General features: G+C 39.9%; 1 protein-coding gene across 2 annotated transcripts in view; it reads right to left on the minus strand.

The window, feature by feature from the left end:
- Positions 1-18,807, minus strand: part of chrna9a (cholinergic receptor, nicotinic, alpha 9a) — an 86,876-nt gene that overhangs the window by 59,296 nt on the left and 8,773 nt on the right. Inside the window, exon 2 of one of the 2 annotated variants that reach the window (XM_043692614.1) lies at positions 5,984-6,127. The exons of the other annotated variant lie outside the window; for it this stretch is intronic. The gene's annotated coding sequence lies outside the window, so the exon portion shown is untranslated. The remainder of the gene's footprint in view (positions 1-5,983; positions 6,128-18,807) is intronic. 2 annotated transcript variants of the gene reach the window in all.

Below are 18,807 nucleotides of genomic sequence, written 5' to 3' on the forward strand. Positions count from 1 at the left end.
CCCTGTTAGTCAAGTATCCATTTACAGCAGCTTTAAAGTATTCAGTGACCCTGTCTCTGAGGAAAAGGGTTCCAAAGATCATTAAAGAAAATTGATGCTCTTCTTAAATTGGAAACCCTTATTTTTAAAACAGAGGTGAACAGAGTCATCTAGCTCTGCTCTAGAACAAAACACAGTACCCAAATGTAGTCTGAATAATGCCTTCTACAACTGTAGCAGAACATCCTCACTTTTAGAATCCATTACGCTTGTAATATTTGAAAACATTCCATTATTCATTCTAATTATTTGCTGTACGTGCATACTTGTGATTGATGTATCAGGACGTCCACTGCCTCTGTACTGCAGAGTTTTTCAATGTCTCCCCACAACACCCAAAAATTAGAAGCAGAAGTAGGCCATTCAGCTGCTTCACCACTAAATGAGATCATGGCTGATCTGATACTCCTCAACTCCACTTGCCTGCCTTTACCTTATAACCTATAATTTTCTTGCTGGGTAAAAATGTGTCAATCTTAATCTTGCATATGTTTAACAAGCCTGCCTCTACAGCCCTCTGCAATAATGAATTGGACAAATTCACTAGTCTCTGAGGAAAGAATGTCCTCTTTTCTTCCTTAAATGGGAGACCCCTTTCTCGGAGATGATCCTTTCTGGTCCTAAATTTCCATGAGCTGTAACAGCCTCTCCACACTCTGGTAAAAACAATGACTGCAGATGCTGGAAACCAGATTCTGGATCAGTGGTGCTGGAAGAGCACAGCTGGATTGGAAGTTTTTCAGGAAAGGAGCCAAGGAGCCTTGTATGTAGCTTCGAAATTGACGTTTCGGGCAAAAGCCCTTCATCAGGAACAAAGGCAGACAGCCTGAAGCGTGGAGAGATTAACTACAGGAGGGTGGGGGTGGGGATAGAGTAGCATAGAGTACAATAGGTCAGTGGGGGAGGAGATGAAGGTGATAGGTCAGGGAGGAGAGGGTGGAGTGGATAGGTGGAAAAGGAGCTGGGCAGGTCGGACAAGTCAAGGGGACAGTTTTGCTGGAGGTTATGTCTAGCCTCTAAGAATTTTGTACGTTACAATAAAGTCTCCTCTCATTCTTTGAAACTCCAATGAGTACAATCCCAATGTATACAACCTCTCCTTGATAAGAAAGCCCTTTTGTATTTGGGATCAACCCAGTGAATCTTCTCTGGACTGCCTCCAGTGACTGTATATCTTTCCCTGGACAAGGGACCAGTATTCTAACTGTGGTCTAATTAATGCTTAGTAAAGTTTTAGCAAGTTTTACTTGTTACAGTCCATTCCATTTGAAATAAAGGCCAATGCTCCATATGCAATTTCTATTACCTACTGAATGTGTGTGCTAAATGTTTGTGATTTATGCATGAGGACTACCAAGTCCCTCTCTGTTCCAGTTTTCTGCAGTCTATTTCCATTTAAATAATGTGCAGAACTTCTTTCTGCGGAAGTGTACTCAGGTTTTCCCACAATATATTCTATCTGCCAAGCTTTTGCTCACTCACTTAAGAACTAGGAGCGGGAACATTCAATTCAGCATCTCAAGCCTGCTCTGTCATTCAGTACAATCATGACATATCTCATTTGGACTTCAACTCCACTTTCTGCCCCTTCCCATTACCCTTTACCCAATTATTGATTAAAAGCCTGTCAAACTCCTTCGATTTATTCAGTTTCTTGGTATCTCTCACTCTGGCAGTGAATCCCATAGATTCATGACCCTTTGAAAGAAGTAATTCCTGCTCAACATTGTTTTAGATCTGCCACCCCTTAGTGTACTTATTCTAGATTGCCCCACAAGTGGAAACATCTGTTCTGTGATTACTTTGTCAATCCCCTTTGGTATCTTATATACCTGAATAACATCTCCTCTCATTCTTCAAACTCTAACAAGTACAGGCCTGGACTATGTCTCCCCTCATAAGACAAGTGATTCTTCTCCAGAACTAATCGAGTAAACCTTCTCTGAACTGTCACCAAAGCAATTTATCTTTCCTCAAGTAAGGGGGCCAAAACTCTACATAACACTCCAAATGCAGTTTCACTGATGCTTTGCACAACACTTGCCTACTTTTATACACCATTCCTTTAGCAATAAATGTCAAAATTTCATTTGCCTTCCTCATTAGCTTCTGTTCCTGCATACTAGATTTCTGTAACTTATGCACACTGACACCCAGATTTCTTAGCACTAAAGCTATTTGAAATTTCTTTCCATTTAATAAGTTGCCTTTTTTTTCTTCCAACCAAAATGGATAATGACATGCTTCTCTCCTTTAATCTGCAAAATTAAGGCCCAGTCACCTAAATAATCCATAGCTTTTTGTAAGTTCCCTTTTTCTTCTTTGCAATTTATTTTCATACCTATTTTGTGTCATTTGCAAACTGGGTGATAGTACATCCACAATTCCCAGCACTGATGCTTGTGGAATTTTACTGGTTACAGGTTGCCAACCTTAAAATGTCTCCATTATCGGAAATCCTTTATCCGTTAGTTACCATTCCTCTATACACTATGCTTCCACCTCTCCCAACCACCTCATGTACATTCTTAATAGGCTTATTAAGAGCATTAACTTATTGAATGCCATTTGGATGTCCAAATATTAAATTTTATATTATAAATATATTATCTCTATTGCATCCCCTTTATCTATCTTCATTGTTACCTCCTTAAAGAACTGTAATACATTTGTCAGATATGATTTCTGCTTCATGGAGTATGCTGACTCTGGTTTGATTATATTATGCAGTTCTAAGTATTCTGCTATTATATTCTTTGTAGCAGACAATAACAATTTCCTAATGACAAATATTAATATAACTGGCCTGTTATTTACCTCCCTTTTTGAGTGTTTCTTAGGTGGTTTTGCAATTCTTTAGTACTTTAGTAAAATCTATGCATTCTTGGAAAATTACTATCAGGGCATCCACTGCCTCTGTGGCCACTTCCTTCAATGTCTTAGCATGTAATCTACCTGGTCCAGGAGACTTCTCCACTTTTAGCCCCATTAGTTTGTCTAGTACATTTTCTGTAATGATAGTTATATTTATTTCCTATTCCCTCACACCAACCTTTTGAATCTTGATTATTTAGAATTTTTAGTATGCTATCATTGTTTCTACTTGAAGCCTGATACAAAGTAATTATTCAACTCTTAAATAATTTCCTGGTGATCCATTATTATTTTCCTCACCTCGTTCTCTATGAGATCTATGTTTACTTTGGCCTCTCAATTGCATATATACAACTCTTCCTGTCCATTTTGATTTTACGTGCTAGTTTGCCCTCAAAGATTATTTTCTGTCTCATTATTTTCTTTGGTCATTTTTTATTGTTTTTTAAAACTTTCATAAACCTCTGACTTACCTGTGATCTTTGCCGCATTTTTTAAAAAATAATTGAAACTACCATTAACTTCCTTACTACCCATTGTTCATTTTTCCTCTGCATAGAATCCTTCTTCCTCATTGGGATATATCTTTGTTTTGAGTCATGAATTATTCCTTAAACATCTGCCATGTTCATCAACCATCCTTTCTGATAATTTCCTTTCCTGGTTCATTCCAGCAAACCCTTCCCTCATTCATTTGCAATTACTCTTCTTTCAGTTTAGCACAGTTATTTCCAACCCAAGTTCCTCACTCTCAAACTAGAACATGTCAAATTCTACAATATTATGTTCACTGTTTCCTAAGTGATCTTCTATTCTGACATCATTTATTAAATATGTTTCGGTACAAGCTACTAGATCCAAAATCCCTGGTTGGATTCACACTATATTGTTCTAGAAAACTAAAATGAATACTCTCTTCTCAATTCTTCCTTGTAACTACCTTGCCAATTAGATTTCCCAAACTGTATGAAGATTAAAATCACCTATTTAATTACAAGTGCATGCCCTCATTACCTTTTTATTTTTTTTTATTGTGGGGGTCTGTGAACTCCCGCCAGTGTCATCTTTCCTCTGTTGTTTCTTACCTCTACCCATACCATTCTATGTCATACAATCCAAGATCACTTCTTGCTATCATACTCGTAAAACGAAGCCATCCTACCACTCTTTGCTTCTCGCCTGTCCTTTCAAAAAATTACTTACTCCTGAATATTTCATTTTCAGCTTTGATCTCCTTGTAACCATGTCTGCCCAGTAGCTATAAGATCACACCCATTATCCTTTATTTGAGCCATTTAGTCATTTATTTTGTTCCAACTACCACATGCCTTAGGTAAAAAGTTGTTTATTTTATCTTGCCATTTTTCCTCTTTTAATTCTAGTTGTTTTCTTTATTGTGTTGTGTACTCTGCCCCTTCCTATACCACTCCTATGTATCATTACTAAAATAACTGCTCTGCCAAGCTTCCATTTCTCTTTGTTTTGTAAGCCTACATATCCCTTCTCTATAATCCTTCTCTCACCTCCAATTTAACATCACAGAAAATCCTCTTTGGAGTCCTAGTAACAAGAAGTAGTTTATTATGTAATGTAAATTATTGTACTAAGAATTATTAGCTATATTAACATTTGGTTCTTATTTTCTGGAAACATGGCTTAGAATGCCATTGTGAGAAATGGTGAAATCTGGATTTAAAAACTCGCCTAAAAGCCACTGTGTAGCCACTATCAATCATTGTAAACATCTGGCCTACATGTGACTCCAGGCCCACAGCAAAGCGTTGAGTTTTAACTGCTGTCTGAAATGGCCTGGCAAGCCACTCAATTCCAGGGCAATTGGGAATGGACAATAATGCTGTTTGAGGCAGCCAATCAATGGCAACTTTCTTGTCTCATTAGTGCCACTGAAAGTAGTGGTCGCTACTGGGATTGACCTAATGTGTAACTATGATTATCAGTGGAGCTGGATGTGGAGATAAATATTGGGGAGTAGGTATATCGCTGGAACAAGTTAAGCAGGACTTGGTGAGGAATGTAAGGGCTGGGGTTAGCTGACACGGGATGTGGTGATGGGAATAGCTTAGGACCCCTATCTCCTTACTGGATGCTAGCCAGAGTAGTGAAAGCTCTCAGGTTGCACACTGGCATGGGCCTTCATGACTGTGGATTTAAATCCCAGTAGTAGTGGAAGCCAGCTGGTAAGTGACCATGAATTGCCTTGCTAGGAGGAAAAGCCTCATCTTGATTAGCAGCAGTGACTATGTATAAAAAAAAGTTCAAGGATTTAGATGGGGTGATATGGATTTGGAAAACAGACTGAATATCAACGAAACAACAGCCTGGTTACCAAAGAACTTGGTGTTCAGCATCTGCTTGTGGGAGTACAGGCAGCCATACAGATCAACAGACAGGGCATCGACCAGCCAGAGGGCCAAGCTATTTTGTTCTGGCCACAGTCTAAGTTATTTCTTCTCAGTGTCAGCTCTGTTCTCGCTCATTTCTCCCACTGGCCCCACACCCTGGAAAAGACAGAGGGCCTGCAATTCTGGTGTCTCACAAAAAGTAAAATACTACTGGAAAAACCTGCAAAGCTTTCTTTGAAGAAAATACAGCTTAAAAAAACTTGGTAAATTGTTTTCTGCTGTACAAAGGTTGATCTCTGTTAGGACCTACTCCATGACATGGATGCAATCATTAAAATGTAACGCTGTCAAGACAGTGCACCATCAAAGATACATTCTTTCAGATGAGATGTGAAATCAGAGCCCTGCCTACCTGTTCAAGTGGATGTAGATGATCCCATGGCACTATTTCAAAGAAGTGGAATAGTTATACCTAGTGTCCTGACCAATCTTTATCCCTCTGTCAATACCACGAATATCTTTATGTGGCTGTGTATTGCATGACTCCTTAGTTGTTCAGAACTTTCTATTTCATCATGTCGATGTTCTGCTATATCACATATTATGTGTTAGCATTGTTTTCATTGTATACATGCTGCTCAGATGTGCATGCTTGCCAATTTTAGTTGCTAGTCTTGTGTTCAACAGATATATTGCTTAGTACCCACCTTTGGCTTTGTTGTTATGGCTGAAATAGAGTGGGCACAGTACTACCATAGTTCTTTGCCTTCTCTGTTACAAGTCTGTTTCATGGACTTCTGCCCACTGCTCCCACCGCCTCCTCAGACCCAAATCCACCACCGACTTTGCTTCTGGAGAATAAGGTCAAGGGGTGGTGTATGAGGATTATATTCTACTTAAAGTGTAAACACATCATTTCCCAAACTATGAAAGTACCTGAAAGTATCTCAGTTTGTAACTGATCATATTTTGGTCTTAATGATCTTCTCACAGTTAAGAAAATAGTGGTGAACCACAGTGGCATTAAAATTTCTGATTTTCTTTCCGTAGGTGTTGGTGACTCACTTGTGGGGTTTTGTTTTTTTTTCACAGGGGGTAGCACTTTTCCATTTTTAAAACTCTAAAGGAAATGATGAGCTGTGTTCAATGTCCGTTTCCTCCGTTACCTTTTCCAACCGTTACACCTACACAATTGTGTAAAGTCCATTTATTCTGTTCAAAATAAAACAAAATATCCTGAAGTTCTGAGCATGTTAGAATTTTCTTTTAAATGCTTCATTTGTTTTACTAAATATAAATGGGTAAAATCTTCAGCTTTGGTAAGTATGTATAACTGATCCAAATTGATTATATCATTCATTGTTTTGTTACTTCTATTCTAACACACCCCTGGCTGGCTTCCCATATTATACTTTCAGTAAACTTGGAGGTCATCCAAAACTCTGCTGATGGTTTCTGACCTCACACCCAGGAATGTCCAATACCATCTCTGATTTCACTGATCTACATTGGCTCCCACTGTAGCATTTTCTCATCTTTTACAGTTCTCATCCTTTTAGACAGATTTCTCCTTGGCCTCTAGAGTGATTAGAACAGGGTCAGCCACGTGGACCTCATAGAATATGAGTTCCCCGATTGTGGCTGTTAACCAGGTCCAATCAGGAAGTCCTGGCTGACAGGTCAGAACAGGAGTGTCAGACAACCCTTTCACTCTGAGAGCAGGCTGTGAGGAAGCTGAATGAGTGTCATGTACTATACACATGTAAATGCAGGGTGTCTTGGTGACGAGATACCAACCTTTGTGGAGTTATATCAGTGGCAACAAGAGAAGAACACTCCTGAAAAAATTCGTTTGCACCAGTCATCTTTGAGTTGGGGTAATCATTTCTGGCATCATACAGCTATTTGGGAAACTTGACTCATTTCATCATGCCGTCGAAGACTGAGTCCAGTGTATGGAAAGGATGCACTATTTTTCCAGGCAAATAACATTGGGGCAGTCAAAAAGCAATGGATAATTCTCCTGACAGCTTGTGGGCCTACAGCGTTTTTCGTTATTAGGAGCCTAACTTTTCCTGAGGCACTAGACACTAAAGAAGGGCTTATGCCCGAAACGTCGATTCTCCTGTTCCCTGGATGCTGCCTGACCTGCTGCGCTTTTCCAGCAACACATTTTCAGCACTAGACACTAAAACCTTTCAAGAGTTGATGGATTTAGCTAAGGAATATTATGATCCCAAGCCTCCTCTAATTATGAAATGCTATCAGTTTTACGTGGCAGTTTCAGAATGAGGTTTTGGGATTTTTGACGAGGTTAAGATGACTGGCAAAGTCATGTGATTTTGAGTTGAGTGAGGTGCTGAGAGACTGTTTGGTATGTTGGACTAATGATGTGACCATGCAAAGCGTCTACTAGCTGAAGCCTAACTGGACTTCAAGAAAGCACTACAAATGGCTTTGCAATTAGAAAATGTGGCACTTGGAGCTTATGAGTTACAGAATGTTCTGACATGGACACCCTCGCCAGGCCAAATGAGCTTGAGGAACACCACTTGAATGAAGGCAATTGCATAGCCTCACTCAGGACATATCCTGAACAGGTGAACTCCAGATCAGCCCACAACAAAACACCAAACCAAAGCAAGCCTCAGACAAACAGTTAAGATTTTCTTGAGGATCTGGGCCAGCAGGCCATTGTGGTTGCTGCCATTACGTGGACTCGAGACAGCAAAAGAGATCCACTAGGCCTGAATTGAATAAGAGAAAGCACAGGCCTGTATCCAGGAGAATGTACAACCTGGAAAGTCCACCTACATCTAGATTGGAACAGTTAAATTGCTTAGCAACATCCAAATCAGAACCAATCAAAATAAACACTGGATAAATGGTCACTGGGTTCTAAAGGAGGTTGATATTGATGTGGCTGTATCAGTAATGGCGGAACCAGTCTTTACCAAAATTCACACTGCATTCCAACCCTAAATTTTGCATAAGACTTTGGTTGGACTGAGAAACCATACCAGGGAACCCCCTACAGATTAAGGGTACAACTTCGATTCTGGTCTGTTTTGAGGAGCAACTGGTTCAGTTGCCACTGATTGTAGTAAAAATCTCAGGCCCAAGTTTAATGGGGGCAAAATTGGTTAAGAATGATTCAACTTCATTGGCTCAACGTTTTCAATGAGAAAATGGCTGCCTGAGTGAAGTCCTAATTAAATATGCAGAGGGTTTTTTGGGGAAGGGACTATCAAAGTTGCCAAGGCAATCTTACATGCTGACCTGGGTTGCAATTCCATGGTTCTGCAAGGCCAACCCAATGTCATTTGCCTTACGTGCAAAACTAGAGGCAGAAATCAGGAGGCTAGAAAGCGAAGGAATTTTCAAACCAGTACAGTTTGCAGAATTAGCAGCACCGATTATGCCAATTGTGAAGCCCAAAGGGTCAGTTCGCCTTTGTGGGGATTTTAAACAAATGGTAAACTGCTTCTTACAGCTGGACAAATATCTAATCCCTTGTATTGAGGACTTATGCAAAACTGGTGGGGAGGCTGTCCTTCACGGAGCTGGACATGAGCATCTGCAATTTGTTGAGGATTCCCAGAAACATGCTACAATTAATACCTGTAAGGGTTTGTGCCAGTATATAAGACTGGCATTTAGGATATTATCAGCCTGTGCCATTTTCTAGCAGATGATAGAGAACCAGCATTATTGCCCATTCCTCAATTGCCCTGGAACAGAGTGGCTTGCCAGACCATTTCAGAGGGCAATTAAGAGTCAATGCTTTGCTGTAGGCTTGGAGTCATACGTAGGCCAGATTTTTACAATTGACAGTGATTACACAGTCAGCATTTAATTCCAGGTTTCACCATCTCTCACAATGGGAATCTAAGCCATGTTTCCAGAAAATACCTAATCAGTGTTAACATACCTAATCAGTGTTAGTAAGATATTGTTACATTAGCCTATTACATAATAAACTACATCTTGTTACTGAATTACCATTAGCAACTCCTCCACATTTGTGGGAATGGCTGGGTAAACCCTAGTTTCGGTTATGTGTTGACTATGCTGGTCCTTTCATAAGCTGTTTGTGGACACCCCTTCAAGGCGGTTGGACATACATTTAATTCATTCATCAAACACAGGGATGATATTTGAAAAGTATGAGTGTCTTTTGCAAGACACGGACTCCTAGATGGAATCAATCAGGGAATCCTGGCTGACAGATATAAACAGGAGTATCAGGGCTTTTGCTCATGCTAGGAGCTAGCTGGATCAGTGTCCTGTACTATGCAAGTGTAAATAATGGAGGCTTGGTGACAGAATACTGGCCTTTGTGAAGTTATTTCAGCCTTATTTGTCTATATTTTTGTAAACTGCCCCCAAAGCCACAGAACTCCAAGGTATGAATTGATCTAGTTCTGGAACCTTGCCAGCCCCATATGTTAATTGCTCCCATGATGGTCGTGCCTTCTGTTGCCTAATTACTTTTGGTAACTAACGCTGTACTTTCAGAAAATCTCACTAAAGGTTACATTTGAGTGATAACAGGGGGCCAAGGATCCTTAGGAGTTTCCAAAGGTAATGGTGTGAGAACAGGAAGGGAAGCCATTGCAAGTAATACCAAATGATTGGGCAGATTGGAATGAAGAATGACCTCACTCGAGTAGATGACAGTGAATTTGCATTGAGTCATAGAATCATAGAGATCTACAGTACGAAAACAGACCCTTCGGTCCAACTTGTCTATGCCAACCAGATATTCTAAACTAATCTAGTCCCATTTGCCAGCACTTGGTCTGTATCGCTCAAAACCCTTCCTATTAATTTACCCATCCAAAAGCCTTTTAAATGTTATCATTTGGAGATGCCGGTGTTGGACTGGGGTGTACAAAGTTAAAATCACACAACACCAGGTTGTAGTCCAACAAGTTTAATTGGAAGCACACTAGCTTTTGGAGCGCTGCTCCTTCATCAGGTGATATCACCTGATGAAGGAACGGTGCTCCGAAAGCTAGTGTGCTTCCAATTAAACCTGTTGGACTATAACCTGGTGTTATGTGATTTTTAACCTTTTAAATGTTGTAATTGTATCAGTATCCACCACTTCCTGAGACGGCTCATTCCATACACACACCACCCTCTGCATGAAAATGTTGCCCCTTAGGTGCCTTTTAAATCTTTCCCCTCTCACCCTAAACCTAAGCCCTCTGGTTCTGGACTCCCCCACTCCAGGGAAAAGACCTTTTCTATTTATCCTATCCATGCCCCTCACGATCTTATAAACCTCTAAAGATCACTACTCAGCCTCCAACGCTCCAGGGAAAACAATCCCAGCTGATTCAACCTCTCCCTATAGCCCAAAACCTCCAACTCTGGCAACATCCTTGTAGATCTTTTCTGAACCCTTTAAAGTTTCACAACATCCTTCCTATAGGAAAGAGACCAGAATTGCCACAGTATTCCAAAAGTGGCCATAGCAATATCCTGTACAGCTGCAACATGACCATCCCAACTCCTGTACTCAATGCTCTGACCAATAAAATGCAAGCATACCAAACACCGCCTTCACTATCCTATCTACCTGCAACTCCACCTTCGTGGAACTATGAACCTGCACGCCAATGTCTCTTTGTTCAGCAACACTCCCCAGGACCTTACTATTAAGTGTATAATCCTGCCCTGATTTGCCTTTCCAAAATGCAGCACCTCACATTTATCTAAATTAAACTCCATCTGGCACTGCTGAGCCCATTGGCCCATCTGATCACAATCCCGTTGTATTTTGTGGTACTTTCTTTGCTATCCACTACACTTCCAATTTTGGTGTCATCTGCAAACTTACTAATATACCTCCTATGTTCGCATCCAAATCATTTACATAAATGACTAAAAGAGTGGCTCCTTGCGGCACCCCACTGGTCACAGATGTCCAGTCTGAAAAGAGATCCTCCACCACCACCACCCTCTGTCTTCTACCTTTGAGTCAGTTTTGTATCCAAATGGCTAGTTCTCCCTGTATTCCATGTCATCTAATCTTGCTAACCAGTCTACCTTGAGGAACCTTAACAAAAGCCTTACTGAAGTCCATATAGATCATGTCCACTGCTCTTGCCTCATCAATGCTCTTCGTTACTGCTTCAAAAAATTCAATAAAGTTAGTGAGACTTAATTTCCCTTGCACAAAGCCATGTTGACTATCCTTAATCAGTCCTTTCCTCTCCAAATATTTTATGTAAATCCTGTCCCTCAGGATTGCCACCAAAATCTTACCCACCGTCAATGTCAAGCTCACCGGTCTATAGTTCCCTAGCTTTTCCTTATCATCTTTCTTAAATAGTGGCACCATGTTAACCAACCTCCAGTCTTCCGGCACTTCACCCGTGACTATCGATGATACAAATATGATTAAGACAGTTCACAGTATTGGTGACCAAAAGGGTATGTCAGACAGTCAGCAAATTATGACACTTAAATACAATCTATAGCTGCACAAACTCAAAAGAAGCTTATTAAATCAATAAAGGTTAACATTATTTAGCATCTGTTTCCCATTCCTCGTTTCCCTTGAGATGGTTGGCTCTGTGAACCATTTTAGAGGGCACTTAAGAGCCTCCCATTTTGCTTAAGATCTGGAGTCACATGTAGTCCAGTCCAGGTAAGGACAGCAGATTTCCTTTCCTAAATGGTATTAGTGAACCAGATTGGTTTATATGACAACCAACAATAGTTACCTAGCATTTTAAATTATAGATATTTTTACATTTAATTCAAATTTCACCATCAGTCACGGTGGCATTCAGAACAATGGGTTGAGCTTGTGGTTTACTGGTCCAGTGTCATTACCATCGTGCTGCCACCACATTCCCTTTTCCTATTTCATGGGAGTTGCAGAAGTTGAAGCTTTGGAGTGAATCACATCCTTGCTAAAGATAATTTCAGGGAGATGTTCTAATATGATATACTGTATCTCTCTTTGAGTTTCAGAGATAAGGCCTGAATTTCCTATAGTGCTTGTAGTTGTGTCAGCTGTGACTGAACGCTAATACTTATAACTCTGGGTCAGAAGAATGTGTGTTCACTTTGCAATCTGAGACTTGAGCAGTGAAATCTACACTGCTCCTCCAGTGCTTGACTAAAGGAGTGCTACAGTATTGCAGGTACTGTCTTATGAATGAGACATGAAAGCCCTGTCACCCTTTCAGATAGATGTATAAGGTTGCATGTCACGAATTGAAGAAGTGCAGGGGGTATTAAATTCAGTGACCTGAACAATGTTAACCCTCAAATAAAATCACTCGTTAAAAAGTCATTGAAATAAAAATTTCTCTCTGTTTCTCTCTACAGAGAGTCTGTTTGGCCTGCTACGTATTTCTGAATTTTCTCTTCATTTTACATACCAGCATCTGTAATATTTTGCTTTCGTTTCAGTGACAAACAGTTTATCTGCAACAATGTTTGATACAAATCGACTGACGTGTTTCCAATATTACAATAGCTACACTTTCAAAAGAACGTGGGATGTCTGAGTTTTACATCCAAAGGCTATGGGTAACACTGCATAAAATACAAATTCTAGCTTTCTTTCTCATAATGTTTCTATGCGGACACCTCCTCTCAGCTTCTGTACCAAATCTCCTCAACTTTATGTAGTTCATATACCAGTCCAAGGTACCTGAAAATGGGTGGGTTGTCTTCTGAGGAAAGATTGTTCAGGCTCAGCTTGTATTTGCTGGAGTTTACAAGAGCAAAAAGCAACTTAATCGAAGCATATAATATCCTAAGGGTTCCTGACAGGATAGTTTATGGAAGAATCTGGAACTGTCTAAAAATAAGGGGTCATCCATTAAAAGAGACCTCATAGGGTCACAAATCTTTGGAACTTCCTTTCTGAAAGAATGGTTGAAACAAGCTCTTTGAATATTTATAAGACAGAAATGGATAGTTGCTTGGTAAGAAAGAGGTGAAATATTATCAAAGTTCAGCAGGAATGTGGATTTCTGGTTGCAATCAAATCAGCCATAATCTTATTAAATGGTAGAGCAAGCTCGAGGGATTGAAGGGCCTATTTGTGGTCCTTGATCAAACATTCATATACACTTTAAAAAGAACAATTCGCATTGGAAAACCCTAATTGCCACCTGACATTACAGTTATTAAACATTTCTCAAATACCAAACAGTCTCAAAGCTAAAGCACCCTCTAAAAACTTGCCAGAAGATCAGTCCAAAACAGGGTTAGAAGTTGGTTTCTAACAGCTCAACAAAACAGCAAACGGTTTTTGGTAGTATGAACTTAAATGTTGCCAACAGGAGACAAGAAGTTGAAGCTTCATGTCTTGCACTCATCAGAATTAGGACACAAGATAAAGATTTGAAAAAAGGGACACTATTTTATACGGCATGAGAAGAAGATTGGTTGGATCATCATTGAGGTGCATCAAGAACAGTGAACTGTCACTGTTAATTCTCAGATTGAATAGGTAGATTCTGATTGGTCAGGGGGTTGCCATCGAGATACAGCAATAATTGGCTATCTCCATGACTCCATTTTTCTAAGAAAAGAACAACATATTTGTAAATTCCTACCCCTTGCCTGTATTTAGATATCACATTTGCAATATTTGAATCTGCAGCTACAAAGAATTTATTTACACAGCTTAATAAACTCAATTCTTGCTGAAATTTATCATTGAAATGGAGCAACCAAATAAGCGTCCAGCTCTCAATGTACTAGCTGAGAAGTCTGCCAGTGGGTTGTTAACTATTATCTCTTGAAAGCCTCTGTTCTCTGGTCAGTACACGCCCTAGGGTTTAAACAGCTCCACACTCTACAAAGTAAATCTTATTGGCAATCTCATGATCAAGGCCCTAACAATCTGTAAAGTTGATGCTGTAATAGGGCATCTCAAAGCCAAGAGTTGATAAAGTGTGGTGCTGGAAAAGGCACAGCAGGTGAGGCAACATCTGAGGAGTGAGAGAGTTAATGTTTCGGGCATAACTCTTCATCAGGAATGGGTAAGGGGACTGAGAAATAAATGGGGGGGGGGGGTTGGAGCTAGGGGAAAGGTAGGTGGGATGGCAATAGGTGGGCGAAGGTAGGAGTTGATTGTGATAGGTCGGTTGGAAGTGTGGAGAGACTCGTTGAGATGTTTGTGGAGGGAGGAGGAAAACTTTCTCAAGGTGGGCATCGTTGGAAGAGGCTTTGCAGTATGGTTTGTGGCAAGTAGGAGATAGTGAAGCCTGCAGGCACTATCTGCAGTCCTCACTAGCTCCTATATACCAACCAACCAGAGTGATATTTGGCAATTTGCAGTGGGCATTATATCTGCAGCACATCATGCAGATGACACAAAGAGAGGTGGAGGGACATGTAATATTGAGGATGTGGGAGGCTGAGAAAGACTTGGTCAGGGTAGGAGAATGGGCAAAGAAGTAGCGGATAGAATACAATGCGGGAAAATATGAGGTTATTCATATTGGTAGGAAGAATAGAGGCACAGACTATTTTCTAAATAGGAAAATGCTTTGGAAATCTGAAGTACATATTTGGGAGTCCTAGTTCAGGATATTCTTAAAGTTAACATGCAGTTTCATTTGGAAGTTAGGAAGGTAAATGCAATGATAGTATTCATTTTAAGAGGGCTCGAGTACAAGAGCAGACATGGGCTGCTGATGCTGTTTAAGGCTCTGGTCAGAAAACATTTCGAATATTGTGAACAGTTTTGAGCTCCATATCTAAGGAAGGATGTGCTGTCATTCGAGGTGGCCTAGAGGAGGTTAACAGAATGATCCTGGGTACGAAGGTTTGTCATATGAGGAGCGGTTGAGAAATTGATAGGTTGAAGACTTGACTGGGTCTGTACCCAAAGTTTAGAAGGTTAATGTGAAATACTGAGAGGCCTAGATAGAGTAGAAATAGAGATTTTTCTACTAAAAGGAGAGACTACAACCCAAATATAGAAACTTAATGAATGGACAACCCTTTAGAACTGAGATGAGGAGGAATTTCTTCAGCCAGAGATTGCTGAATCTGTGGAACACTTTGCTGCAGAGAGATGTGGAGACCAAGTCATCAAGTATATTTTGGACAGAGATAGATAGATTCTTGGTTAGTGAGGGGATCAGTGGTTGCAGAGAGAAGGCAGGAGAATGGGGTTGAGAAACATCAGCCATAATAAAGTAGTGGAGAATTCTCGATGGGCTGAATGGCCAAATTCTGCTCTGACATCTTATGGTCCATTGTGTTCAAACAGCCTGTGACTTAGAATCATGTGTTTGAGTTAATACAAAGCATTCTTGAAGCAGGAACATACAGGAACATGAACTAAAGTAACCACTCACACTAAACCTGATAACCATCCCTTTACTTGCAAGCAGCTCTCGAAGATGGCTGTTCCTTCAATTGAGGCACAGTAGTCTGATCTTTACTTCCTTAGTGCGCCTAATATGAATTGTCCACATGAGGTGACCTTTAATGTTGTTTGGTTTGGGACTAACATTTCTTCCAAGGATAGCAGTATGTTTCTGACCCCATTCCTATAAAATTCAAAGAAAATTTAAGCAAATGCGTGCTAGCTTGTGCTGTGAAGAGCTAACTGGTTCTGCATCAGGAAGTAATTAAAAGCGCTATCCCATATTTAGACCTCTATATGGATCTCCAGGGTCATCCTATTTAATACAATAAGATTTAATGTGAGAAGACAAAAGCTAACTTGCATTTGAGGCCAATGTAGGTTGTAGCATCTGAGTAAGAAATTATAGCTCCAGGAATACTAATCCTGCCAGAAAAGCTGGTACAAAAATATACGTGCCTGAGCTGTACCTTTAAAGGAATCCTGCTGTTCATGTGGGACCAGGGGTCATAGCATTTTCTACAACACTGCCTTCTGCACTCCTTCGACAAATGTCAATGTTAGCATGTGCTGCTTGTCTTGCTTTCTCTACATCTTCAGAAAAATAAATTGGTCAGGTCATAGTTGTTCAAGTGTGGATAGACAATCAGGAGCAGCGGGCTCATACATTTCTGACATGATTAAAGCATGCTCGGTATCTCTCCAGGAACGAAAACTCTACTATCTAAAACCTAACTAGTTATGTCTTGCGGACTGCTCCAATAGACCAGTGTCAGGCTTCTGTTCCAATCCAAAAGAGATACCCTCAGAAGGCTTACATTGACATATATATGATGATTAGTGGTTGATTGTGTGTTAGGTTAAATAATTAACCACAAAGGAAAAGTGTGGAATGACCATAGCCTTTAACTTCACTGTCAACAACATGAGCTCCAGCTAAACATCAATAATTCTAACTCTGTGTAGCTATTTGCAGGAATTTTAGCTCAAAACCCTGTTTTCACATAACAGTTAAGGATATAGCAATTTGAATAGTTCCAGGAATGTTTAAATATGTCTCACATGAAAAGTAAAGTAGGTAGTCTGATGGGCGTTCACACTATAAACAGAATGTGTTATTAGGAGATATCAAATGCAAACATGTACGAGTTCACAGGAAATATTCACAAACCATTAATAATCCTGTGTAAGAGGAATTCCTGTAACTAGAAAACTATCTCAAAATGAACAGTTGAGGCACTTGTGATGTTAATCCAATGTCCATTGATCTATTGACACAAACTGCACCTTCCAAATTTCAATCTTTGTTTAATTGATGTCAAACTCCAACTTTGTTTCACCTGAACATTTTCTAATTTCTATAATTTTCTATCAATTTTTGCACACTATATTATTATGGTACGTTGAATTTCCAAAATACATTTGTCAGTTTTATCTCTGTGCTGAACACTGTGGCAGATGTTTCCTGTACAAGACAAGCATCTCCTTTTGTGGTCAGCCAGCTTGTTACAAGTACTTCAACAATAATGTTAAATCTCACTATTCACGCAGTTTAGTTTCCTTTAAATATTAAGACCCAGGATGTACCTAAATGGCATTGGATTTGAATGAACCCAGTTTGATTTTCTGTCCAGTCAGCAATTTGAAATTGATGCAATTGATGCAAGAACTATTGGATCTCCAGTAGAATCTAAGGGAGCTTTTATTTAATTTCCAGCTGTAGATTACTGATCCAAAATTACAAATTCCATTCCTGATTTACAGGTGTGAAAATTAGAGAATAAAGTGATTTTTGGCCGAGATAATTGCAGGTAGAAAGGGATGGAGTTGATGACGCAGGGTACAGAATGCGTTACAATCAAAACAGGGAAATGGAATGGCTACAATGTGGTGCAGAAGTAGTGATCCAGCTCTGAGCCAGAAAATCTTTGATCAAGTCCCACCTCTTCTAGAGATGTATAATAGCATGTCTGAACTGGTTCATTAGAAAATATCTATAAAGGCCAGAGGATATTGTAATTTCTGAGGTAGGGATTGCAAGTGTGTGGGAGAAATTTAAAGATGACAGGTAGCAAATTTAATGCAGAGAGAGCCAGGTGAATTAAGTTAGAGATTAAAATCAAAGGGTGAAGAGACATACAGAATAACAAAGATGTACCAACATTCATCTGAACTGACAGCAAAGTCCTATTTCTCTGTCACCCATATTCACCAATCTTTGTCAGCTCTTGATGAAGCAATGTCTTGATTTCAAAATTTTAGATTTTGTATTTTCAAATCTCTCCATTACCTTGCCCATCCCTAGTCTTTGTAATCTTTTTCAGCCCCATGACTTTCAGATGTAACTGACCTATAATTCTGGCCCTTTGTACATTTCTAAGTATACCTGTTCCACCATTGGTGACTGTGCTAAAGTTGTCTTGACCCCAAGACATTCCCTCCGTTCACTTCTACACCATCTTTTCATTTTCCTCCTTTAAGGCACGTTAAAACTTAACTCTTTGGTCAAAGTATTCATCATCTGACCGAATATTCCTCTGTGGCTGAGCATCATACTTTGTTTAATACTGCTATTGTGAAGCACTTCAGGAAGTTTCAATACAATGAAGTGGTATGTAACTAAGTTGTTGCTAATATCACATTACCAAAATATGGCAATCACAACATATTAAATTGTACCTTAAAGTTAAATTGCCTTATTCAAGGGTGGCCAGAACTGCTCACGAACTGCAGTGAGATGGAATGGTGTGTTAGTGTAAGTGGAAAATTGTCTGGGGCACTAGGAATTTTCCTGCTTCTGAAATACTACAGTCAGATTTTTAATAGCCAGAAGTAAAAATCAAGTAAAGCTGCTCAGTCTAAACATTAAAGCAGGTTCACAACACTGAACTGTAATTCAAGTCAATATCATGAGAAGGAGAAAGTGAGGTCTGCAGATGCTGGAGATCAGAGCTGGAAATGTGTTGCTAGAAAAGCGCAGCAGGTCAGGCAGCATCCAAGGAACAGGAGAATCGACGTTTCGGGCATAAGCCCTTCTTCAGGAATGGGGAAAGTTTGTCCAGCAGGCTAAGATAAAAGGTAGGGAGGAGGGACTTGGGAGAGGGGCATTGGAAATGTGATAGGTTGAAAGAGGTCAAGGTGAGGGTGATAGATCAGACTGGGGTGGGGGCGGAG

This window comes from Chiloscyllium plagiosum, chromosome 1 (genome assembly GCF_004010195.1).
Source record: "Chiloscyllium plagiosum isolate BGI_BamShark_2017 chromosome 1, ASM401019v2, whole genome shotgun sequence".
In the NCBI taxonomy this organism is placed as follows: Eukaryota; Metazoa; Chordata; class Chondrichthyes; order Orectolobiformes; family Hemiscylliidae; genus Chiloscyllium; species Chiloscyllium plagiosum.